The sequence below is a fragment of the Neolamprologus brichardi genome, chromosome 16 (genome assembly GCF_056152115.1).
Source record: "Neolamprologus brichardi isolate AB-2024 chromosome 16, ASM5615211v1, whole genome shotgun sequence".
NCBI lineage: Eukaryota > Metazoa > Chordata > Actinopteri > Cichliformes > Cichlidae > Neolamprologus > Neolamprologus brichardi.
In genome coordinates, this window is record NC_142119.1 from 10,549,099 (window position 1) to 10,574,960 (window position 25,862).

Sequence of the window (25,862 nt, forward strand, 5' to 3'; positions counted from 1 at the left end):
CTAACCTAAGAATTTAACTGAATTTCTATCACAAGGCAGAAACTGGAGCTTTTAACAAAGTGACTTTTATCTTTTTTTATCCAGCTAAAAAGGCTCACTTTTGTTTTAACTGATCTGGCCAAGAGGGCAGCAGAAACAAACCCTTCATAAATCCTGTCGTCTTTAGTCTATTCTCCAATACAAGCAACGACATTACTCATAAAACACACACACACACACACACACACACACACACACACACACACACACACACACACACACACACACACACACACACATAGGAAATCACTTTTTGGAACAACACCTGGTTTAAAGTCTGACCAGCAGTAGAAACCAAACTCACTGTTTCTGCTTTAGAGCTCCGGATCCTGGTGAAGTAACAACAATGACCTGTAGAGAGGACTCAGGTATGGCTCTGGGAGCTTATCTTTTTACTGCCAACAAAAATTCAGTTGGTTCTCAATAATGTGGCTCCAGATTTCTGCCTCAATGGCCGGTTAATTGCTGAAGATGAAATATCAAACCAATAAGCGCTTCCTTTATTTCTTATTATTTTATGTCATAACCTAGTTTGACGACTACTCCCCCCCCCCCGGACTCACTTCTATCCCCCCCCCCCCCCCCTGCTGTCCCGGCCGCTGACAGACACCAGACCCTGCCGTCGTGCACGTCTCTCTCTCTCTCGCTCTCTCTGCCTCTCTCTATCTGTCGGTGACGCGCTCCAAGCTTTCTTCCTACCGGAGGCATCAGCAGCAGCAGCAGCGGCGGCGGTGTATCGGTGACTGCTGGCTGAGAGCGCCTGAGAAGAGACACACGGAGGATTGTTCCCAGCTTCTCCCCCCCACACACACACTCACAAGCACCGGGATTTATTGCGCTGACGCAATTTGCGGATTTGCGGAGCATCTATCGAATCTTCCGCTGTGTGACCCGGTAAGGTACGGAGAGGTGCGCTCTCTGCTGTGTTTTAGACCGGTGTGTGTGTTTCATTTCCCCGGTAGATGACACGCTCCTGTCAGCCCGCTGAGCGGTTTACTGGAAGGCGCTGATGCCTTTTCTACCCCCTTTCTCTCTCTCTCTCTCGTTACTTCATCCTTCCGAGCTCAGTGTGAAACAGCGGGGTGAAACCAGAACCGAAGCTCTGTTAGTGACTGTTTATTCATTTTGATTAACGGGGACTCGCTATTGACAACTTAATGCGGTGCCGTGGCGCTTTTCAGCCAGCGGGGAGAGCAGAGGTGTCTGTAACAACGGGGCTCTGGATCCGCCTATTGTTCAACAGATTCTCCAATTAAAAGTGTAATCCAGCCGGAGTGAGGCTAGAAGTCACTAAGAGTAAAAAAAAAGAAAGAAATGAAAAGGCGAATAAATGAGGACTGAAAGTGACCAAATAGAGGGTCAGCACTTCTGCTTCTAGAAAATCCAGAGGAGGGGGGAAGGAGATTAATTGCAAATGCACATCTGTTCACTCTACTCTTTGCACCTGAGAGGCTTCGTGTGTGATGGGTTTTTTCTGTGTGTTTGGTGGCGTTTAAATGCTGGCCCTGTGTGAGCTTATGTGATGCTGGTCTTTGGTTTTGGGGGGTGTGCAGGGGAGATCAGCTGTGGTGGAGGAAAGGATGCCCTTGCTATCAAGTCACCTTGACGACCCTTCAGCAGCACACACAGAGCTGCCTTTTTCATTGTCACACCAGTCACTTTCACATGCTGTCATAGCCATGGAGCCATTACCAAATTGAGGGTTTTATGGGTCTGGCTCATTTCCTGGATATTTCCTGGATGTTTAGTTGTAAATTAAAAGAGTATTTCCAATAAACTGAGTGGCGTTTGGTATTAATTATAGTGGGAATTGAGAAAAGGAATGTCATAGCTATTAAGTCTGGCTCTATCGGAGTTTTTAAGAAATAAGAGAGTAATTAAGGGGAAATGTTGAGGAAAGCTAACAAAGGAAGATGATTTTCTTTATAGCTCACTCTAGCAGTTTGTGTAAAATCTATAAGGGAAATCTTCATTAAAGATGTCAAATTAAATAATAATGCAGTAAAAAAAAAGTGTAAATAGGTTTAATTTGAACAAATTACTAGACTAAAGCAGTCTTTAGTTTACATTGTGCTGATGCTGAGAAGCTCAGGATAAACAAGATGTTCTTGGTAACACATTGCCCGGGTGACGTCCTCAGCACCATGGAGAGATGGCGTCAGGGAGTGTTAATAACAAACACTTCCTTAAATCTGATGGTTAGGTGACTCAGGATGAACCAATACCAGGCCTCAGAGAGGGAGTCTCTCTGAGCATCATCCAAGTGTTCGAGCTCAGTTTGTTGCACAATTTGATATTTGTTATGAATATTTCTTTTATTTAAATCTTGCCACCTTAATGGTGAAGTGGTATAGTTTTGGCAGGTGACCTGTGGCTTGTGAAAATTTGCAGGATGGGAATATCAGCTTTAAGAGATTGATCTGCTATTAATTATCTCGATTAATCAGTTTTTACCTCTTAGACCAATATGATGTGGTTTTGTCTTATCATGAAACCTCAGTCTCCAGAGATATGCTGTGAAGTTTACTAGAAACAATTGACATGCATTTTTTATGAGTAATTGTTTTTAGCTGCACTGATTACAGTTTCATTGGCAGATTCTGATTTTTACAGATTTTTACTAATTTTCTCTCTAAGACCTTTGCTTATAACGAGGCTGCTAGCCACTTTTCCTTTGTTAGCTTCTTTAAAATGTCCATGTTCACTTATGTGAGGGTGCTTTAAGTGTCTGATTAAGGTTTGCTGTTATGAATGTTTCGGTGGTTGTCCCCCAGTGATTCACTTTGGTATATTTTTTGTTTTCACTCATAGTGAGGAGCTTCCACGCTAACAAGATGTTAGCTTGTAGCTGTGAGTGTCTGTGACTGTTTGCCGGTGCCACTGTGCACGTATTGTGCATGCATGAAATGCATCACCTCATTCTTGAGGCTGACCAGCAGGTCACCGGTCAGGGCTGAGAACACTGGGAATTGGATGATTTGGGTGTCTGATCAGTTGATCACATCATCAATAGCATGCTATGACATTGACACTTAATTTCAATTCAAACCAGCATGATTATTCCTTATGGGATCTTGTGTTTTAGTCCTATAAATGAATTTTCTCCCTTCTTGTTCTGATTTTGGTCTCTACCAGTGATTGTCTCTTTAGCCAATTTATGCTTCATTGCGGAGATAATGTGTCATCTGGATGTGTTAAATACTTGCATTCTGTCTGCTGGTCTTTGCAGTTACACGTGTTGTTAAAAATTAATTGGTTGTTGCTCACGATTCGACCTAAAGACTATATTACAGAGCAGGATTTTGTCTTATCCAGGTAACTTCAGGGTTAACCCTGGGTTTTCTGTGGTTCACTTCTTATCAGGGTATATCACCATGGTACCTCATGCTGCTCCAGAGATGGTCATGTTCTGGATTTGAAATCAGCAGGTACGACATGCCAACCCAATGACCAATGAGCTCAAAGATCCCTCTGACCTCTGTGGGTAGGTAGTAAAAGGGTCTGAAGTAATTTAATGATATCTAAAGTCGTTTCCTGGTTAGCATCAATAAGAAAAAATGATTCTTAAACATAACCTTATTCTTTGAGTTATTTTCCTGTTGGCTGTATTTTTTAAAATAATAATATTGTTGTATAAGCATTAATATATAACCCTAAAACTGCAGGCCTATTTACACTTGTTGATTTTGTATCAAATCAGAGTCCAAGCCTTTATTCAGTACTTGCTTTCAAACCGTTTAACACCACCAAGGCTGCAGCTGAAAGAATAAAAACTCAAACTGTCTTCTAAACATTAATTGAATGAAATGCTGGATTATAATTGATCAGATTCTCTTGCTTCTCAATGACAGAGCTGTAATGTTGGTGTCTCTTAACGTACAGTCTGCATTTTTGACAGCTTTCCTTCCTGCCTGTCTGAACCTTATTAACGTAGTAGCTCTTGTCCAGTCTTATTGACCAAAGGGCTTTAGGCTGCCATTCATTCAACCATTCAAAGTTCATTCAGTGCTTTCAGTACAATGTTTTCCTCTCATACTGCTGCTTTGTCTGCAGAGGTTGTGTTGCTTTAGTCTGTATTATGTGTTTAACCTCTTCAGATTTTTCTAATATTATACTTTAAAAGTAAACCGTTCTGCTTCCAGTACACTTACACACAAGTGGGACTGTTCAGATGCTTCCACCCGTATAATGTGAATGTGCAGGGATACCCTAGTTTACTTTAGTGTGCTGATAACCAGCTTCATATGACTACTTACACTGATTGCAGCTGTTAGCGTAAGTGAATCCAGATAACAGAATTCTGTAACGCTGGGCTCTGGTTTCCTGCAGCTAAGTCATGAGAAGCAATCCTGCTGTGTGTGCTAGAGTTAATCACAAAAGTAATGTTACTTTGCAGAAAGAGTCCAAATTCCCTACGAGTCTGGAGACCTGTCAGCTAGTTAGCTGATTTGCTTCTGGGGACAACTGCTAAATTTTCAGGGCTTTGCTTAAAGTCCGCAGATATCCGATATAAGACCTTCCATTCCATCCACTGGTAATCTTTTAAGAGTGAACTGTTTTATCTATATGTCGATATCTGTTCTTAGGGTTTGAACTTGTGGGTTACTTTTGGTTCCTAGGGTATTTAAAAGTAGATAGGGAGACTCAGTCTCATCCCTCAGTTTTCAGACCCATCTTCTGTTATCCAGCTTGGATTTAGATTCAGGAGACAGACACCCTCTCTGCTTTTGACAGTAAGGCCATTACACATTGCAAAATTATAAACTATGAATTTTTCAGATCAGAAAAATCTACACACAGAAAGCATTTTGTTTTTGCAGAAAAATCGCCCTCAAAAGATGCACAGTGAAAAAAAAATGAAGCTGACATGAAGCAATGATGAGCTGGTCCTGATGTTTCTAAACAAGAAAACAAAGAAACAGAGATTCTGGTTTCATCCGGTTCTCAGGATAAGGCAGCAGGGGAGAGTTTGATGGTTTGATCCAGGAGTTGAAGCTGTGTCACAATCACTTTCTTACATATTTCAGGATGTTAGTGAGGAAGTTTGTGCTGTTGTTGGCAGAGTAGGAGCCATATCTGCGGAGGCAAAGAAATCATTTCAGAGCCGATTTACCCAAAAATGCAAATAAATGGTTTAAATACGTAAGTACAAAGTGATATGGAAAAATCCTGGAGTATGGATCCTGGCTCCTGAACCTGGTTCTCACTGCGAGGATAACTGCAAATTTCACCAAACACATAAATATTGACAGTCCAACTGGATGGGAAATATATTGGACCACATCTAGTATTACATAATCTACAGTGTTCAATCCAGCTATTTTAAAATCAGTTCAGATTAATAGCTCAGCTAATTGATTACTTGCTTCAGTTCTACAATGTATCAATCAGTGAGTATCCAGAGTGAGGCTTGGTGTTGGCTAGATCGCCCTGTCACGATGCCTGTGAATGAGTGACATTAAAACAGTGTTTCCCAGGAGGCCGTGGAAACACAGACACCACTCATCATCATCAACAACAAACAGCTTCTCTATTGTCTGCAGGCAAACAGCCGGCTGTTACATCATTAACTGACACGACGTTGTGACTGCTGAATATCAGCTCTGGAGTCACTGCAGTAGAATTTGACACCACTCTGCCCAGCGGTGGCCGTCTGCTGAGGTCGCGTGACGCTGAAGGGATTAGAGCTATGGTGGCGGTGGTGGCGGCTGCGCAGCTCACCAAATTTCCCCCAATTGGCGGGTCGTTGGGGGGGAGAAGGCTGATGATTTCTCACAGGACAGAGTGGAAACAATGCGACGCGGCCTCCATCACTCAACGCACAGACACAGGCTCCTCTTTCAGTTTTTCAGATTGGACTGAAAATCTCTTCACTCTTCCCTGTCGTGATTGTGTTCGGTGCATCTCATTACACCGTGTGGCAAAAGCAGCCCGTTAGCCTCCGTAATGCGATTATCCATCCTCCTCGTGTCTTTTGCAGATTTTGCCACGCCACCTCACAAACATTAATTGACCCCACGCTGCAGAGCTCAATGGGGAAGACTGTCGCTAATTGCGGTGGTATTTTGAGAGCATTAGGCTCTTCCACCACGGGAGGAATTATTCACTAGAGATGTTTCCACCAGCATTTATGTGTGAGTGAGTCTCTGTTTCCCTGGATTTCAGCTCACTGTGGGGATGCAAACCTGAAATACATGTCAAACTGTGGGCATTGAAAAAAAAACAAACTTCACTCGCTCATTTATAGGTGTTTAAATATGTACACTTGAATCTTGTTTTGAGTATAAATATACTGTTTCATGTCCTGTAACGTCGGACTAGCAGTCACATATCAAACTACATCTGCCTCCCCATCATAAAATAAATAAAAGGCTTGTGTTGTAGAAAATACATTTTTGTTTTTCGTTTGAAAAATAGTGATTGGCAAAACTTAACCTTGCCTAAAACAAATGCTAGATATTCCATTCTAAACTTTACACTCTCTATTCGATACTACATTCTGTAACAGTATGTTATGAACTTGTACTGGATCTGACTGAGAAATTGGTGTGTGCTGTTGCAATTTATTAATCACAGTTTGCTCTTGGCTTGTTTATCATCAGTCTCTCTGCCCTCATTTCCAACTGGTCACCCCAGATGTCTGCCTCCTGGTCTTGTTGGAGGTTTCTTCCTGTAAAAAGGGAGTTTTTCATTCCCACTGGCACCAGGTGCTTGCCCATAAGTGGATTATTTGATTTTCTCTGTATTATTGTAAGGTGTTTACCTTACACAGTGTTGGGGAGTGTACCGCCGTTACGTATTTAAAATACAAAATATGAGTAACTGTATTCCGTTACAGTTACCGTTTAAAAATGTGGTATTTAGAATACAGTTACTTTGTTGAAATAAATGGATTACACGGCGGTATTTTCCTGTTTCATATTGTCGGGTCAGGACTGTTTGGGTTTTGTTTGACAGCTACGTTCTGTTGTTCCAGGTGGCAGCGTTACGGTTGCCATGGTTACAGGGTGACGCTCTCTGCAACTGCGTGTTTCCTGGGTGAGAGAGCGCCTGTTGTTGTTGTTGTTGTTGTGCTAAGCTAATAGGCAGAATGCTACAGGTATAGCTCTAAAGAATGTGGCCTCATGGGCAGTGTAGTCCGTACTGCAGGGAGAATGGACTGCCATACTCGTTATGTGTCTGTGAGCGCGAGCAGGGAGAAAAAGGACAGTGGGAAACTACGAGTTATCATCGAGCAGAAACGGGAGCTGGAAGCATGTAAATATAATAATAACCACTGCAGCCAAGAAGAGTGCCTGACGAGCCCAGTTGTAAGTAAGCTATTAAGACTCGACTGTACGCTTTGTTCGTGTTTTCATCCGAAACAATAAGTTCCGTTATTGTAAAGCTATTTTTTGGCTACGAGCCTGACAAAACCCGATGTATTAGCCAGAGGTCCCTTTACTACGGTTCGGAGCCGCGGACCTTCAGTAATAGTAATAAATCACAGCAATAGTACATTCATGTAGTTGTAAAAAGCATGATAATATATTAAGTAATCCAAAGTATTCAGAATACTCTCCAGTTACTCTCAAAAATACATTTTGGGGCATGTATTCTGTAATCTGTAGTAGAATACATTTTAAAAGTAACCTTCCCAACACTGGCCTTACAATATAAAGCACTTTGAGGCAACTGTTGTTGTCATTTGGCACTACATAAATAAAATTTAATTTTATTGTAAAGGTTAACATAATTGACTAAAATTAGCCTCATGCTGTTTACTAGAAGACTAACATGCGATTAAAACAACAGCCTCATCAAGGAGATGTTTGTTGAGGCTATAAATAAAGAGAAAAGTACAGTTACTTTACCATGGGGTTTGATAAAATCAGACTTCTGTTTTTGCCTCCTGCTGACCAGTAAGAATGCAGGTAGAAGGCACTTCCTTATTGGCTTCACCTTTGCTTCTTTTCTGCTAGTACCTACGTGGCCAAAGCAACATGAGAAGCCTGTCAGGTGCAACATGGCTAAAAGTCATGTGATGTCATTTGTATGCAACACAAACAACATAACTGAAAATTGATGGATTTAATTTTTGTGAAGGAGTCACACTCATGAATCATTGAGTTGCGTCACTGACCGACCAATCGGTGGCATTCAGTCTGTTGACATCACATTTTCGGATTGATTGATTGGAACCCCGCCCGAGTAGATACTTCAAAAGTACCTGGTACTAGATACTACCACCTAATGGGAAAACAAAACAAAACAAAAAAAGTCAAGCTGAGTAGGTACTGGTAGAAAAAGGCTATTTTCTGGTCTGGGAGCTATGGCCATCTTTTATGAAGAGACAAGGTAAGAAAAACATCAAAATAACATTAAAAAAATTGACCTGATCTCAGCTGAAACCCAGCTGAATGTTGAGAAGGGGATGAAAAAAATACATTGTTTGTATGAAGCATCACTTTAAGATTTGGCATGCTGTCCTGATGCTTAAGGTCATGACAAGGGGAATCAATGGAAGTGAGGCAGAGTCCTCCAAAGGATAGCTATTTGAGTTTGTGTGTGAGAGAGGAGTCGCCAGCTGTGTATTGATTGGAAGACTCAGCATTCAGACTGACTTCTGGCTCCAGACCAGTTTTCTCTCCCGCTTGTTCGCTCGCTCCTCACAGCTGGTTTTCATTCGCTGTCACAGAAATCGGACTCTGAGATTTACAACCAGTGCGGTGTGAGCAGGAGGGCAGCGTCTGGTCTGAGGGGAAAAAACAAAATGCATATGTACGTTCTTCCTGAATTCACAGCGCAGTGCCATGCGTTCAAGCTGCAGCGCAGAACAGTCAGCTTTAATGCAGAAAGACAAATGTTATTAAGGCCAGAGGGTCACTATAAATGCAAGAATGAAATTACTTTGACTGAGGGGGTGAATGGGTTCACTTAAAGGGGCACTCTAGTGATTTATTATTGCACTCAAATAGCACAAGTTGCAAGACAAAAGCCGGTTTAGAAAAAAACAAAAAACAGGCTGTAACAAACTATTTAGATGCTGTCAGAAACATAGACCCAGATGCTGATGCTTTAACAGCTGTGCTCAATAACTATCAAATCAGAAAACATCATGACATAAAGCACTTTAAATACTGCTAGGTTTGAAATTTAGGTAAAAACACATATTCACAAACAGAAAAGAGTAAAACATCCTTAAAAAGGAACACATTTTATTCAGATAGGATGGGCGCTGGGTCAAGAACATCTAGATGAGAAGAAGTCTTCGCCCTTCTGGGGGAGCTGGAGTTGGAATGGTTATATCCATTTTCAACTCCCATCTGGAGAGAAGTTAAGACAAATCCAATCTGCCTTCTCATGCTTCCAATGTAATTTGCAACCAGAGTTTTCATAGTAGTGACCAGAGAAAGAGAAGCTAGTAAGCTAAGAGCAACCAAGCCTAAGACAGAAAACCTGATATCTATGTAGAGACAATTAGCAGTGCCAAGTAATGGCTGTGTGGAAGGCAGACTGTAGATCCAAATGCAGGACTTGGGAGACAGAAAATAAAGTCAAAATCCAGCTTTGCTGATCACTCACAATAATACAAAGAAGTCCAAAACAGTTGCAGGGCAGAAGCAGAAAATCTGAATATCAGGAATCATTAGGGAAACACAGAGCAAGGAGACAAACAGCCATGAGGGACGACACGGCAAAGGACAAGTTAAGACTCATATGCCAAAAACCAGTGGAGAGGTAACAGGTGGGAGGACAGCTGAAACTAAGTGAGAAAATGAGACAAAGGAAATAAAAACTAATGCAAGACAAAGGAAAATGATTACCAAAACAAAACAGGAAGCGTTAACACAGAGACTAAACAAGACACAGAGGAAGGGATACCCAGGAACTCAAGGAATGAAATATAAACCCAACTATAACCATGAACAGATGGCAGATATACATAAAACTAAAACCTGAGAATACGCTTATACAGACACCTAAAAGAAAACACTTACAATACAATACAATTTTATTTCTATAGCACATTTAAAAACAAGGTGTATGCCAAAGTGCTTCACAGAAACCAAATAAGAGCAATAATAAATACAAGTAAATAAATAATAAAATAATATAAGTACAAGTAGAATATACTAACAGGTGGGAGACATAACTAACCAATGATACCAGGCATAGTAGGCACGAGCCGAAAGTCTGAAGGTTAAAACATAAAAACATTAATAAAAGCAAAAAAGATAAGTTACAGTACAGTTAAAATGCAGGGTCTAGGAGGCAGGGAAGACAAGGCTAAATAAATACGTTTTTAATCGAGATTTAAAAGATTGAATTGAATCAGACGCGCAGATAGCTTGAGGAAGATTATTCCAGAGGTAGGGTGCAACAGAGGCGAATGCACGGTCACCTCTGTTCTTAAGGCGGGATCTAGGTCGCACCAGGAGCATTTGGCCTGTTGATCTAAGCGCTCTCCTAGAGGTATAAAAGCTGAGGAGATCTTTATGATAGCTGGGCGTGGTGTTATTTATGATTTTAAAGGTGAGCTATACATTTTTAAAATCAATCAACTTTTGTAAGAAAAACTTAAAACACATAATTCTTAACACCAAAAGGAATTATGGAGCTACTCAACTCAAAACTCTGGGACCAAGAAAACGTTTCATCTTCCTACACTGAGCATCAAGAGGCAAGTCCAAGAGGTGTGTGCTCATATTAGAGCCAGGCAGAAGGCAGACCCTCAATATCACATGCTCTCAACTATGCAGTCTCTGGTTGGAAATAGCAAATTCAGTCTTAAGTGATCTGTGATTTTCACACATATCTCAGTCTTTAACAAAGTACAATCAGAAAACATGTCAGTTGTGTTAATGCTGTAACCATGGCAAGTTATTTTTCTACAAGGCAGGTGTTGCTCCTCAACATAGAAACACGATCTTTTTTGATCGAGGGAACAAATGAACAGTCGCTATAAGAGCTAGAATGTTTCTTCTGTAGAAAGCAGCTCTAGTTCAGACTCTGAGACTGAAGAAGGGAGAGAATTAACCTCAGTGAGCCCCTTTCCTGCTTCCTCCTCCTCCTCATGTTAATGGAGACAAAGTCATTACTGTCACTCCAGAAAGCTGCTGTAGCTTTCAGAATCAAACAGCAGCCACTCTCATATTTCTCTGTCCAGACTGGAGCTCATTAATTTAATAAATAGTTGTTAGTTAGAATTTAATTTTTTAATCAATTTGTTTGACTGTTGTTGTGATTTGAAACTATATAAATAAAATTTAATTGAATTAAGAAAAAAGACGTCTCTGCTTTATATCAAAAACTGTATATTTAGGACTTTAAAGTATTTTGGAGTTTAGTCACAGAAGCATGTAAATGTGCTGTAGGAAGGTTTGATGGGTATTTTATAGAAAATAAAAAAAAAAACAAAAAAAAAAAACTGCAGTTCCTCAAGTGGCCACTTGAGGCTGGTTCCAAAAGTGAGCAAGGCCCATAGACTTTCATGTTAAAATGCTCGTCTTTATAACAGAAAAAAGGGCATGTGTACAATGTGGTGCAAAAATGATTTTAAGCTCTATCATTAGTTTACCATTTCATGGAGCAAAGAGTGAATTCTAAACCTTATCAAAGCTTAAAGTTAGAGCGATGCTCAGTTAAACTGACTGGCAGCTGTTTGCTTCTCCTCCACTAATTGAAGTTACTGAACTGGTTTGTGGTGTTGGTGCCTTTTGGAGCATTTTAAATTTTATGATAAAAATATGGATTGCTGCCATATTAATTGTTGTGAAAGTCAAGCCAAGAAGACTGTGCTTCTGTTTTGCTGTTACAGCCAGTCTGTGGATGCAGCTTGCTAACCGATGGGTGTCATCAGCCCTTAAAAGCTGCAATTAGCTGATCAGCTTGGCACATTTTTGTTACTCATTTTAAAGTTTTAATAAGCTAAAAATGAATACATTAATCAATAGCTTAAAGAATCAAAAGCAAAATAATAACAATAAAATTAATAAATTGTTCTGGTGTCTTAATTGTATGAGCTTCAATAATTGGTTTATCAACAGAATGAATATTTAAACGGCCAAATGTTTGACTCAGAAAAATACACAGCATCAGCATGCCCAGCATCATAAGGGCTGCGGTAAATTTTCTGTTCATCCACTGATACCTTAACACACTGAGCTTTTCACTGCTATTAAGACACACATAGTTAGAAGCATGGGCGCACATACAGAGGCAGATCACAGAGCGGCAGCACATCAAAGGAGGATCGGCCATCAGCGTGATGGAGGAAGCAGCCGGAGGGGAAGAAATGCTGTGACTGAAGTGCAGTCTGATTCACACAATAGCTGGTGTGTGTGTGTGTGTGTGCTGTGTGGTCTTTTTCTGGCTACACATCAAGTAAATCTGATTTGTGCTGAAAGCTGCAGAGGAGAGTGGCAGGAAATAGGATTTACTTCCTGTCTGTCTGAGACGCAGCGGCCGATGCAGGCCTGCGACTAATGACTTTCTCATTATTGATTCAGCTGTCAGTTCATTTGTGCTGGTTTTCATCCATTTATTTATTCTAAGTTTTATTTAATCAGAAAGTCCAAAGCAGATCCATATACGCCCTCAACCACTAGCCTGGTTTCTCAGAAAATTTGCCAGTAAACTAAACAATAAACAAAGAAATAAATAAAAATTTTAAAGTAAACTAAAGATTCAAAAATTTAGAATGTTCAGTTTTACTAGCAAATATGCAACAAAAGACAACATCACATTTGAGAACCTAAAACAAGCCAATGTCAGTGTTTTGAAAATTTATGGAGAGATTATGGAGCAAAAACATTTTGATGTCATTGCTGACAAATACTCCCCATTTATACAGCACGTTTAAATATACAGTATATTACATTTTTGGGAATTGGCAGTTTTAAATGGCAGCGATGGAGCTGCACTGCTGGAAGTACATGTGACAAATGTGGAAATTCATCAGCTTTTCTTAAAAAAAAAAACCTTTTCACATTGGTGCATATTGTAAAATGAATCTGCTCATAGCAATGTCTCTGCAAAATTATTGCCAGCTGAGTTGATTAATTATTTGTGGCTCTGTTCTGAGACCTTTATCAAGAAACTCAGTCACACACATCATGCATCTTACAGAAACAAAGCAACAGAATTTATTAGCAACTTTAATCGATCGTGTAGTTTCATTAAGATCACAAAAGGGTGGCAAATGGAGATTATTTTGAATATTTTCCATTTTTAACTTGATTTATTGGTTCTTTTTGATTAACCCTGCCTTTTCTTTCTAATCAAAATTTTAAAACAGTAAAAAATGTAAAGTTAGTCCGGCCAGTTCGCATGACAAAAAAGCCAAATGAAAAACAAAGTTACATTTTGGGTCTTATGTGATAAGACAACATTTATATTTTTATTAAAATGTCAAAAGAAACAAAGATAAGACAAAAAAAATTACAAGAACAGCTTTTTTAGGAAGCTAGCGCAAGAAATGGTGTGCGCAGTATGTACAGTTTTAAACAGAAACGGTGAAATAAGAAATAAGAAGTGATTAACTGTCTGATCATTTACAGTTTGGAAGATGTTTCATTTTTCTGTTTGATCTCATTACAAATGGAATATTTTATAGATAAGAAGATGCCTCCTTTAACTTGAATCCTTGTATTATTTAGTTCACTCCTTTTAAAAATTGACTTGCTCCTGTTTCAGCAGAAAAAGAGTAACACTGGTTAAATAATTGCCCAACAGAATCTGGAATATACGTGTAGCTTCACAGTTCTGTTCATTTACATTTATTTTGACTTAAAAAAACATTATAAACATAAAAACAATACTATAAGGGCATTTACAGTTCAGCAAAACCCCTTCAAAATCTCTCCATATAAATTCTCAAAGTAATTTTCATCCCCGCTATATTTCAGTGGGTGTTTCCTTTGCACATGCCCCGCCTGATATCTTTTTGTGTAATCCTACAGATGGTCAAACAGATGGACAAATATCATCTCCACAGAGCCGCCGCTTTCTTGGCAAAAGGAATCATCTTCTTATGGAACAAACTCACTGCTTTGACCAACAATCACTATCTTCTTTTTATGTTTCTAATGTGCCATTTCAGTCTATTTGATTGTCAAATGTTTACCTGGTCTGCAGGATCTTCATATAGTTCTAATGGTTGTTCTATCCAAATATGCCTGCAGTAGAGGAAACTGGGCATAGTTTAGATTGGGGTGGATACAAATCCCATAGTTTCGGTCAGGGCGACAGATGCAGGAAAAGCCCTCTGGGATTTGTCTGCTTATGGCCACATTGTAGCTCAAACTACTGCTTGACATGGTTGCAGCCTATACCTAATTCATCCTGGCCGCGTTTACTCTGGGCTGTTTAGATACTGGATAGAAGCTCAGTCTGCCCAAGATGCCTGAAGGGGCCAAGTGCGAACTGGATATTAGTCTTTCCCGATCTCTTCTCTTCATGAGAGTGCTGTTTCAAATAAAAGACATCATCTGCTATCCTCTTCTCTCGGCTTATTGCCTTTAAATGTGCAGGCGAGACTCAAATCGCGTGCACATGTTAGGTCTGGAGAGGTAATACTTTTATTTCAATGTTATGAGGCAAGATGATCCCGTGGAGTAATTAGATTGTGGTCTGTCGCTGCAAGCCCCCCTTTTATAATCCCATTTGTGTTGGAAGTTTACGGTGCTGTGGTTGAGGACCACTGGTGGACCGTTCCCAGTTTCCAAACTGTATGAAATAGCTGTAGCTCTAACAAAGTGATCAGCAGCTCTGTCTTTGGGTTTTTAGCCACAGTGTGTTACACATTGCTGCTTCTATGTGTGCGTGCCCTCATAATGCTGCTGCACGGCTGCAGCTGTAAGCCTGTGTTCATTCATGCAGAGATGTAGAGGCAGGATGCCAGTCCTTGCCAGATGAAACTTAACACACACATAGAAGCCGAGCAGAGATTCAGAGAGCGAGTAATGCATCGAGAGCTGAAGTTTGTCCAATGGATACTTGTGCAGAGTCTCCCAATTTGTATGTATTTGAGTGAGTAGCTAAGAGAAGGGACACGCCCATATCCTCATGTGTGTGTGCATGCAGGAGGAAGCACACCCACACTTGTTTAAATAAATGATTAAAAATATGTAAACTGTTTTGTTGGTTTTTTGCAATAAATGACCAAGAAATAATCAGCTGCTTTGCCAGTGAGTCTCTCTTCCTGCTGACTCTAACTCCACCCTCTTTAAATGCAAATGGAAACATGAATCTTTGCTCTGGTCTGCAGCCCCAGTGAGCTCGTCACAGTTCTCCACCTGCTGCACTTTCTCCTTAGCGTCAGCCTCTATCTTCCAGCAGATTTCTGGAGCAGATCAAGAAATAATGTTGCCACAGTGATGGCTCCAACAACAGGACAAGGTCTTTTCAGGGGACAGAGCTGAGTGATACAAGATACATGAGTCACAAAAAGGGTCTTTTTTGTTAAATGATCCCTCGGGTCTGTTCCTCCAGGGAAATTCATTTTAAAAAAAAAAGTCCATTTATTGCTTTTTTCAATTATCATTATTCTATTTGGGTGATAATTATATTGTAGGTTTGCATATATAATGCTTTGGGGATGTAAACAAGTGGTTCAATAAGTGAGACATAAGCTGAGCCCAGCTATTTCTCAGATTATTGGTGTACATTTAGATTGGAGAGGCAACCATCCGTTTGTCTAAAAAACCAATGACAGTGAACAATCAACAGTTTGTACTTTTGCAATTTAGAGGTGGATGTGCACAGAGCTATCACTGGAAACCTTAAAGCGTGGAGATTATGAAGCATGCTTTTCATTTGCATTTGCAGTGGACAGTGATTTTCCAGAGAAGTGCAAGTCATGCTAGATCTTAATGTGAGCTTTATATGTGAGTTCAGATGTTATAACTTTAACTTTAATTTGTATTAGAAGCTTAATAACCTCTCTATGTCTTTGATCTCACACAACATATTTCTCTTTCACTAACTTTAAATACAATGTCAGAAACAGATTGACTACTTATAGTCAAATATTAATAATAGTAATAAGAATAACACCACCACCACCAATAATAATAATAACAATGAATTATGATGTATTTGTTGATAAACAAGCCTGATTGCTACAGATTCCATAAGAAGAAAGAGACTGACCCTTGTGGATATACATGTACTTGCATTACACATTTTAGAGTCTACTAAAATGTTGATTTTGGGAAGAAATTGTAATTATTAAATTCATACAAGTTTGTGATCAAGAGTGATTTAAGGTGAGTTTAAGTTTAGGATCAAGCAAGGGAATGAATGTAGGTCAATCCTAAAGAAGGACAGCATGACTTCCCATATTCTCTCCCACCAATAACACGCTGGCTTGATCCGCCTCTCTCTATCCAGGGTTATATGTAGCTGTGTGAAACTTTCGGTGACATGATGTGTATTGGCACAAGATTCACTGTGGCAGACCAACACATCCCCACAGTTTCAATGAGGAGCTTTTATATCCAGCGATGTGAGTGTGTGCAAGACATCTGGCAGGAATCAGCAGTGCAGGTTTTCACATTTTCAGGCTTCCTGAGTGGTGTTTGGGTCCCGCTGTGGATAGGTTTTGTTTTTCTTCGGTTGATTTCACTGCTTTCCCCAGAACTGTCTGATGCAGATAAAACAAATATTAATGCAAAGACAGTTTTCTTTATCCTGACTGTGTTTGACGAATTCGACGCCAGCAGGTCTGTCGTCTGTGCTGTGTCAAACCTGTGTGATATAATTGTTTATAACTACAATATATAAGCCAAAATGTATTTGATAGGGGTTCACCAGACCTGTTTTTTTTCAGTCCCGAGACAGACAAAGACAGACAGACAGATAAAGCAAATGTTGTTTTATAACAGACTGAAACATACAGGGAAAGCACTGCTGCCAGTCATGTCATCTCACTGCTGCTGACAAGTGGCAAAGTAAACACAGAATTGAATTTAGTAGAACAATCAAAATAATTTTTTATACTTTGTCTACCAGATCTAGTTTTTTAATCAATGTTGGGCCAACAATTATCAGCTGTATCCGAGCTTCGAGCAGGTGCTTGGGGAGGATGGTGGGCATGCAAAGCCTTTCATGTTAGAAACTAGTTCAATTCCAGACTCTAGTCTGCCACAAGAACCCTTTATTTAGGTTTCAGATTTGTTGTTGGAATTATATAGAACCAAATGAACACAAATGATAAAGACCCAAGGTGGCCCGCACTAGGGTCTTTAGGGGCCTGCTTGCCCATTTAGCCTGTTTGGTATTTCTGGTGTGTATCTGAAATGCTAGAACTATTATGTGTAGTAACAAATTATGCCATTCTTTGAATATATAATATCAGACCTGAAAGATGTGAGATTTCTGGATCCAGGGTAGTCTTCCTGAGACAAAAGACAACCTTGTTTTGAACTCATGTGGATATTGTGAAAAACATTCAGTAATACCGCAGTCACTCCAACTGATGCCAGAAACAAACAAATTGGTGTTAAAATTGTTGATAGGTTTGTAGCATAAACCTATTCGCTGGAACGTTAAGGACAATTTAATTACACAGCAAGCAAGACACGAGTAGGCAAAGTTCTTCATGTTTCTCGTGCACGGGAGAGAACTGGACAAACGCCGTTCCTTCGCTTGACCCCAGTTGCTCTCGTCCGCTCCCCTGTAACACTGCTCTTTTTTTGAGGTTACATGAATATACATGGCTTCATTAACATATGACGTCTACATACAAACAAAGAGTACCTTGACTGTGCGTTGTATAAGTATGTGTGCGTGTGTGTGTGTGTGTGTGTGTGTGTGTGTGTGTGTGTGTGTGGTCAGAGTGTGACCCCATAAAGACTTCCCTAAACCTGCTGGTCTGGAAGTCCAGCAGTTCATCTAAACAAAAGGCACTTAGCCTAAAACAGATATAGATACGTTTATCCTACCATAAAACAATAAGACAAGGTACGACCTCTCCCATGCTCCCAGGATGTAGGTGTGAATGCCAGAACACTCTGGAATGCACACCAAGCCTTTGCAGACTATTAAGGATCACACATCCTATCACTACACAATCAATTATACACCTCTAAGCATATATGGTTAAATATTTCTAAGCATAAATGACAATAAACAATACAAATCTAACAATTGTTTTTTGTGATTTGCTAATTTGCCAGCTCTTTGATGGGTGTGGCTTTGGAAGTAGAGGACAACATCTGCTTATTGAAAGGTTGGCGGTTTGATCCCTGGCTGCTCCAGTCTGCATGCCAAAGTATCCTTGATCAATATACTAAACCCTGATACATTCAATGGAGTGTGAATGTTAGATAGAAAGCACTTAGCCACAGAAAAAGTGGTTGTGTGAATTAGTGAATAAGACATGTTGTATAATTTGCTTTGAGTGCTCAGGTAGAGTAGAAAAGCGCTATATAGGAACCAGCCCATTTTAGTTTACCATCTGTAAATGAAAAATCAAGCCATTACTTTGACAGAACTGTGAAGTGACTCAAAGGTGTTTCCTGCAAATATCAAAAACTATGTGCTGTCATTTCCTTAATAGATAATATCAGACATGAAAGATGTGAGATGCTTGGCTCCAGGGTAGTCTTAGTCTTGACCACTGATTTGTAAAATTATGAATACTGACCTGATATTCAGCCAGGCAGAAAATTGGTTGACCACCTCTGGGCAGCAGGTGCATTCTCTAACAAACTATATTTGGCAAAACACATTTAGAACAGATAAAAATGTGGCAAGGTTCCCACAAGTGCGCTTAAACTGTGTTCCTATATGTATGACACACCACACCATGTAGCTGCATCAGTTTGACAGCCACAGGACAGTCGGAGACAGTGAGGGATGAGCTTTTATTACAGAGTGGACTCCTCCGGACAAAGAAGACGGATCATGACACCATCCAGCAGTGGGAACAATAGAGGGAACAAGCTGCCCGCAGCCTGCCAAACCCCCTGATACACCGACAGCAGCGTACACCCTCTGTCTTTCTGCTTTCTGCTCTGTCCTGATGATCACATTGCGGCTGCCCTGATTTCTGCCGGTTGTAATGTTTACTCTGCTGAGTCAGTGCCAGCCTTAAGTAGAGCCGCAGCAACTGAGACCAACCAGTGTGACATTTTATTTGCCTGACTAATGTTCAAACCTGTGCGTCAGTTTCTTTACTCTTCTAAATTTCTGCTTGAAAAACAACTGCCTAAGGATGTAGATATTTTCAACGTTGTGTAAAATATTTGAACCTCTTGCTGGGTAGGGTTGAGTATTGAAAACCTGCTTCAGCTTAATAAGAACCAACTTTAAAGAAAGGTGTTATGCTTTATTTTGCTCTAAGCCCTTCTCCCAACTCCTGTGATCTATTTGGTTCTTAAATCTAAAGCAGAATCAGAGCAGAGGAAACCTAAACAGATCTGGGTAAACGAAACAGCTTAAATCATGCTGCAGGTTGCCAAAAACACTGAATACTTACAGGAATGAAATTTAATTTTTGTTATTTTTGTTTCAATGTTGAGTTGTAAGTATAGGTATAAATAATAATAACATTATTTTTTCCTCTTTTTAAAACACAGTGACAAAGTGCTGCACACTTTGGATAAAACCACAGACACACATTCAAACATATGGGCTTACGTTCATTCCAGCAAAGACACATTCGATATGAACTATGGCCAAAAATTATTGGAGAAAGATTAAGGAAACACTAACCTATAAAAATGGGTTTTCAGCAGCTCTTTAAAACAAACCACAGACTCATCTGACCTGATAGGCTGAGAAACATTGTTCCAAAGTTTGTGAGCAACAACCTCATAAGCGTTGTCACGTCTGCATAAGAGGGTGGAACACTTAACAGACCCTGATTAGATGATGATGATCTTCTCAGTAGCTTTGATATACATGCAGGTGCTTGGCCATGTAGTGCTTCATGAGTCAATAATAAAAATGTAAATAAATTCTTAATTTCGTGGCTACTTTTTGTTAGCAGCCTAGCTGCTGCATTCTGGCCTAGCTGATGAGAGGCCAGTAAAGACTGGCAGATGCCAGAAAAAAGTGTGAATACTAGACGTTCCAAATCATTGGATGACAGTAAAGGTTTGATTTTTGCACTATTTCTTAGAAACAGGACTGAATGAGATTTGAGATGTGAGATCAAAATTAAAATGCTGGTCCAAGATAAACTACAAATCTTCTCAGCAGATGATTTGATAAAGCTCACAAGGGGGCTGATGTAATGACTGATCTCCTTAGAGAAGCTGTGTGGGCCAAACACAACCTTCAGTTTTGTTTCCATAAAATCAGCCTCACATACAGAACTGAATAGTCATTTTGCTAACTGCATTAGGGATCTTGAGCTAATGGATACTTACTGTCTCATCCAATCGCTCGACAGATTCGTCTTCACCCATTAGGTGTGTGAGGCTGAATTCATGGAAGCCCAACAGCTAAATGCAATGGTGAAATACAATCCTAGTGTAACAAGTAGGTGTATGGCGTTTGTCATTAGTGTAATGCACCATGAAAAATGCTTGTCAGTCAGGCAACTTGAGTGCACATAAAGTTCTTGTAGGGCAACTTGAGTGCACAGAATATCTGCACAACCAAGTATGGACTTAAAAATACACTCCACAATAGTTATAAATGGCAACAAGCTTCTAATTTCTCAAAAGATAAAAGAAAGCCATTTTATTTTAAAATCTTTGGGTTAGATGTTGAATTCAAATCCTGAATTACAATCTGCTTTCAGAAAACATCCATCAGCTGACAAAATCTGGGAATATTCAGGTTAAAAGCTTGAGGCTGAATTAGCAGCTTTTTGCAGTGCAGCTCCAATTACTGGCGACTGAGAGCATCTCTGACTGCTAATCTGTGATTTACATTGTGCTACTTCCTCATTAAAAGCTTATTAAAAATCAGTCAAAGCCAAATAAATGATTATAGTGTGATATCTCTGTCAAAAAAACATGATGCAGAGCTTTTAGCCCCATGCTCAGTGCCTGTTTACTCTGTTTCTGTACCGAAACAGAGACAGTTTAAATCACTGCACATCAGGCCCTGTGAATAATGATGTGTTCACTGACTGAAGTATCTGTTGATCATGAAGCCTTCACTTACTGCTATACATACGGGGGTGCATTAAAACCTGAGGAGTAAAAAGTCCATTAATATCTCAACTTAACTGAGAAACAGGGAATAAATCTGCTAAGTGATCTGTGATTTAGACCTCTGTTGTGAAAGCTGTTTTCAGATTTTTTTCTCATATTGAAGGCTTCATTCCAGTGAAGAGAGATAAATATGTGTTTACAGTTTTAACCAGCTTATCGTGGTTGTACTCTGTGAGACAGTCAAGGACAGAGACTTCAATTCATTTCAAAAACCCGGTTACTGGCAGCACAAAAATGCAGGTAAGAAGCTGCTCAAGCAAAGAGCTTCCACGCAACCACGCTGTTCACTCTCCGTGTGAACGCGTGCTTGCATGAATGCCTCTGCTGTGCTCCGACGATGAATGTGTGCATGTGTTTGCTTTGCAGAGTGCAGCATGTGACAGTAATGGCTGCTGAGAGCATCTTCTGCTCTGATGGTTTCACTGATAAATGCTCTTGGACAGCCTCCTGTCCCCTACAGCCACATCTCACACCACACTACAGCTCCCAAAATTCATCGGTCTCCTAGCTCACCTGGTGATTAGAGGTTTGGGTTTTTCTCTGGGTGCAGTAGACAAAAAGCACAGAGGTGACCTGGAGACCATTTTTCCTCCAGTCCATTGTTCTGGAACCTTAGACAGTGATCTTTCCGTCCTACTGTCATTGCTGTTATAGCCTGACAGACTTTTGAGGCTGAAATGAATACTGATAAACATATGGTTCAACCTAAACCATTTTCTTCAGCTGGTAGCATCTCCACTCTCTTTATTTGTGTAAATAAACAGCAGCATGTATTGTTTTGGGATGCACTTCTTTAGTGCATTCATGTCACTTCCTGAGAGCCTTGTTAGTGATACATCACTATGGTTATTTAACCATAAAAAATGTAAATTTAAAAATATGGTACACATTTAAAGTGAAAACCCTAACTTATTTAATTTGGTAGATCTCGGGTTTTTTGGTCACCATCCAGCATGTCTTTGAACTCCTGAAACCCAGAAGTGATGAAACAGAAAATATGGCAGTAGAACAATATGAAATAATATGAAATAATACAGAGGAATACCTAACAGGTTTATCTGTAAAGGTAGAGAAACAGAACACAAAGCTACATTGAGGTGAAGATCACACTTGGTTTATAGAAATGAATGAAACTCATTCGTCACGATTTTACACTCATTCATGGAGTTTTATATTGCCAGCCATCCGCACATTGACACAGTTCAGAGACAACATGTGCATGCCAACCAATTTCCTAATAAGTGGCACTTGACAACTTTTAAGTGTTGGCGATTACAGATAGGTTTTTGCTCCACATGTTAATGTGTTTGTGTCCTTGTTTCTCATGGAAACTTCCTGGCTCAACAGATGATGGAAAAGTCACATTGGTATGAATTTGTCTAATATTTCCCACTGAGCTGGAGTCATATGTCTAGTCCTTGTCCCACCACAAAACTAATGCAGCATGTCCTGAAAAATGCAGCTTTTTGTTTAATGACTTGAGGTTTTTTCCACAGTTAAATTTATTTATTTCTACGTCTGCTTAAATAGTTTCGAGGACTGTTGAAATCTGGTTACTTTCTTTACCTTGGAAAGTAGTCTGCACTGAGACAATTCTAAGCCCAGAAAAACCCCTGAAACCTGGTTCTGCATCCTCCTGTTTGTCCCATTGCTCTGCACATTAAATATGCATTTTTACATTTGAACTGTACAGCACAGGAAGTCGGGCCATGTTACTGAGACGTCAGAGTTCATCTCTCAACCTTTCTAGCTTGGGAGGAAAGTAGCTGCAGGGGATAGAATCAGAGAACAGAGGTTAAATAGAGCACATCTTTTCTTCTCTTGTGTTTCTGGCCTCTATTCTCTCTTAGCCTTCTGTCCGTGGTATGTAGAGCATGGCTAAGTCATTCACTGACAAGCTCCATCTAATGCAGGTTACTTCAGTGGTACCATTTACTATATTCATTTAATGGGAGATAGTCAAAATATCCTCTTCTGACCTGGGATGTGTGACAGTGTTGCTTTATAAACCGATTTAAGTGACAGTTTTGTATCATTCAGGCATAAATGTTAAATATATGCTCACTGCATTAGTTGTCGCATGCACAAACTGTGATGTCTTAACAGCCCTATAAGCATTTATACTGGTGCTGGATTTGCTGGAGTCTTCTCCGGAAAAATAGGTGCCGCCACTCAGAGAGAAACCTCCCCCATCAGTGATGGTATAGGAGTAGAAAGTCGAAACAGAAAGCAAAGTAGCTGCAGTTTTCTCCAGCTGCTGTAGCTTTAATTTTGCTTGGCGTAAACTTTGCATTGTTTGCACCCCATGTGTACGCTAGCATCTTTATGTTATACTACTGTTACACTGGCCTGTTGTATTTTATGTATGTAAGGTATGATATGAGAGACCAATGTACATGCTGTACACCTGACTATCAGTACACTGGCAACCGAGAGGGTTTTGGCTTCCTACGGCAAATATACGCAGCATAGCCAAGGTACAGCTACCTGGCTAACTGCTCTCTTAGCTAATGCTCTAGAACACAGGTGTCAAACTCCAGGCCTCGAGGGCCGGTGTCCTGCAGGTTTTAAATGTGTCCTTGAACACAGCTGATTCAAATGGCTAAATGACCTCCTCAGCATGTCTTGAAGTTCTCCAGAAGCCTGGTAATGAATAATCATTTGATTCAGGTGTGTTGACCCAGGGTGGGATCTAAACCCTGCAGGACACAGGCCCTCGAGGCCTGGAGTGCGACACCCCTGCTCTAGAATATGAATCCATTGTGCTGTTACATGATTTATTAATGTCTAAAATCAACACTAAAATGAAAAAACAGTGCTGTAAACAGAGTGAAAAAAGATGTGAAAAAACTTGTCAAGATCTAGAAAAAAATATGACGTTGAATATTTATTTCACCCCTGTATAATCCTAGTAATCAACTTGAAATAGCATGAGATTTTACTAAGAAAGCAAAAATGAATTTCACTGCGGGTTTTATACTTTGAGTTCTTGCCCATCAGCTGCATGGTTTCAGTTTTTGCTAACTTAATGCTGCTAGGTTCTTTAAATGTTTCTGAATCCATTGCTGTTGACAACCTAACTTGATAGCGTGTGAGATTGTGGGGCCTTTGTTCATTTAGTGAGGGACCTATGAACAACACAGTCCTGTAACACAGAAGTTCATCAGTGAAGGTCTGTTTTATTAGATATTATGAATCAAATAAAAAATCTGGCTTTGCGGGCACTAAAGTAAAGTCAGAGAAGAGAGAGAAAGATGGACACCTAGGGAGAGAAAACTGGAGAGATTTTTTTTTTACACGTGAAAGCACACTCACCTCATCCCGCAAATCTTTGAGTTATCAGGTTGCTTAGCAACAACAGAGAACCAGCTTGTAGTGGAAGCATGTGCCACCTCACTAACTTTCCTAATTGCTCAGATCAACTGATTAAACAACGACACCACAACAGAGTCCAAAGGAAAGTAAGATTTGTAAGGTTCATTTCTTTAACAAAACCAGACTCGGTTCTTGACTTGGTAAGTGTCTGTGTCCCTAATGGCTTCTTTTCAAGATGTTATATTTTATCTTATAGCTAATTGTAGAGACAAACTGGAAATGTGGGGAGAGAGACTGAGGAAGAATTAGCCTACATTATCATCCAGATGGGTGTGAAACTGATGTGTGCCAAGGTAGCAGAGATGAATGCAACAGAGATGAGGAGCAACTTTGGAGTTTGCATAGTTTGCATTGTCTTTGTTTTCTGCCCTTGTAGACACCGCCTCCAAAAGCACCATACTGGACATATATCATACTCCACACAACTCAGGTTGGCATCAATAAAAGTTTTTAAAGCAGCCCCTCACAAGAACATCCCCAAACCATTACCCTTACTTTTTGTTGTGAGGGCACAAAGTGTGAATTTGGGGAAAGAATACTATTTCCTGAGCTAACCGAGTTGGACCAAGAGTGTTCCTCTGCATCAGCTGTAGCTGAGAGTCTGTTGATGAAATCACAATCATCTCCGATCTTCAGTCGTTCCCACAAAAGTTTCTGTAACATGTTGAATATTTTAAACGGACACCAGCTGATGTCACCTGGTTGTGGTTTTATTTCCAGAAAGGGCCTTCTTGATTTTCCACTTACATCAGAACTTCCAGTTGTTGCACTGTTGTTCAGCGGTTAACTATGTTACCGTTTTGTTGTACAGTCACAAACTGTTTTCAAAAGCATAGAAGCATGCAACCAGGTCAGACAACTGCCAGTCTTTAACCTTCCATCTCTCAGAATGTGCCTGTGTGAGAAATGTGCAACTACTTGTCACAGGTGCTGTAATTGCATTTAAAGTTCCTGTTCCCTGCTGTTTGCACTACATGTGAGAAAGGACAACCATGGAAAATATCCTAACTTGACTTCCCCAGACAGGTACACGGTTTATATTCCTTTGTAAACCATCCTAGTGGACAATGTGTGTGCAGACTGGTAAAACTAAATATATAGAATTTTGGACTGTGTTAGGTATTTTGAGATAAGATGCTTCATCCCAAACCTTTTGTGATCATTGTTTTACACTTTGTAGACATATTAAAGAAGGCATCCTTTGATCGTTACACAGAAACTTTGAAATGACAGTATGTAACTGCTTACAAAGTTATATATTTGCATAAGACAGCATGTCATAAATAACAGCAA

The 25,862-nt window shown here is 40.0% G+C and overlaps 1 protein-coding gene across 3 annotated transcripts in view; it reads left to right on the top strand.

Annotated features, from left to right (window-relative positions):
• Positions 1 to 745: 745 nt before the first annotated feature.
• enox1 (ecto-NOX disulfide-thiol exchanger 1) overlaps positions 746 to 25,862 on the top strand; it is a 136,053-nt gene continuing 110,936 nt past the window's right edge. For 2 of the 3 annotated variants that reach the window (XM_006806412.3, XM_006806413.3), the window contains exon 1: positions 746 to 933. The gene's annotated coding sequence lies outside the window, so the exon portion shown is untranslated. Of the gene's footprint in view, positions 949 to 25,862 lie in introns of all 3 variants that reach the window. The other variant, XM_087829746.1, reaches the window with a different exon arrangement.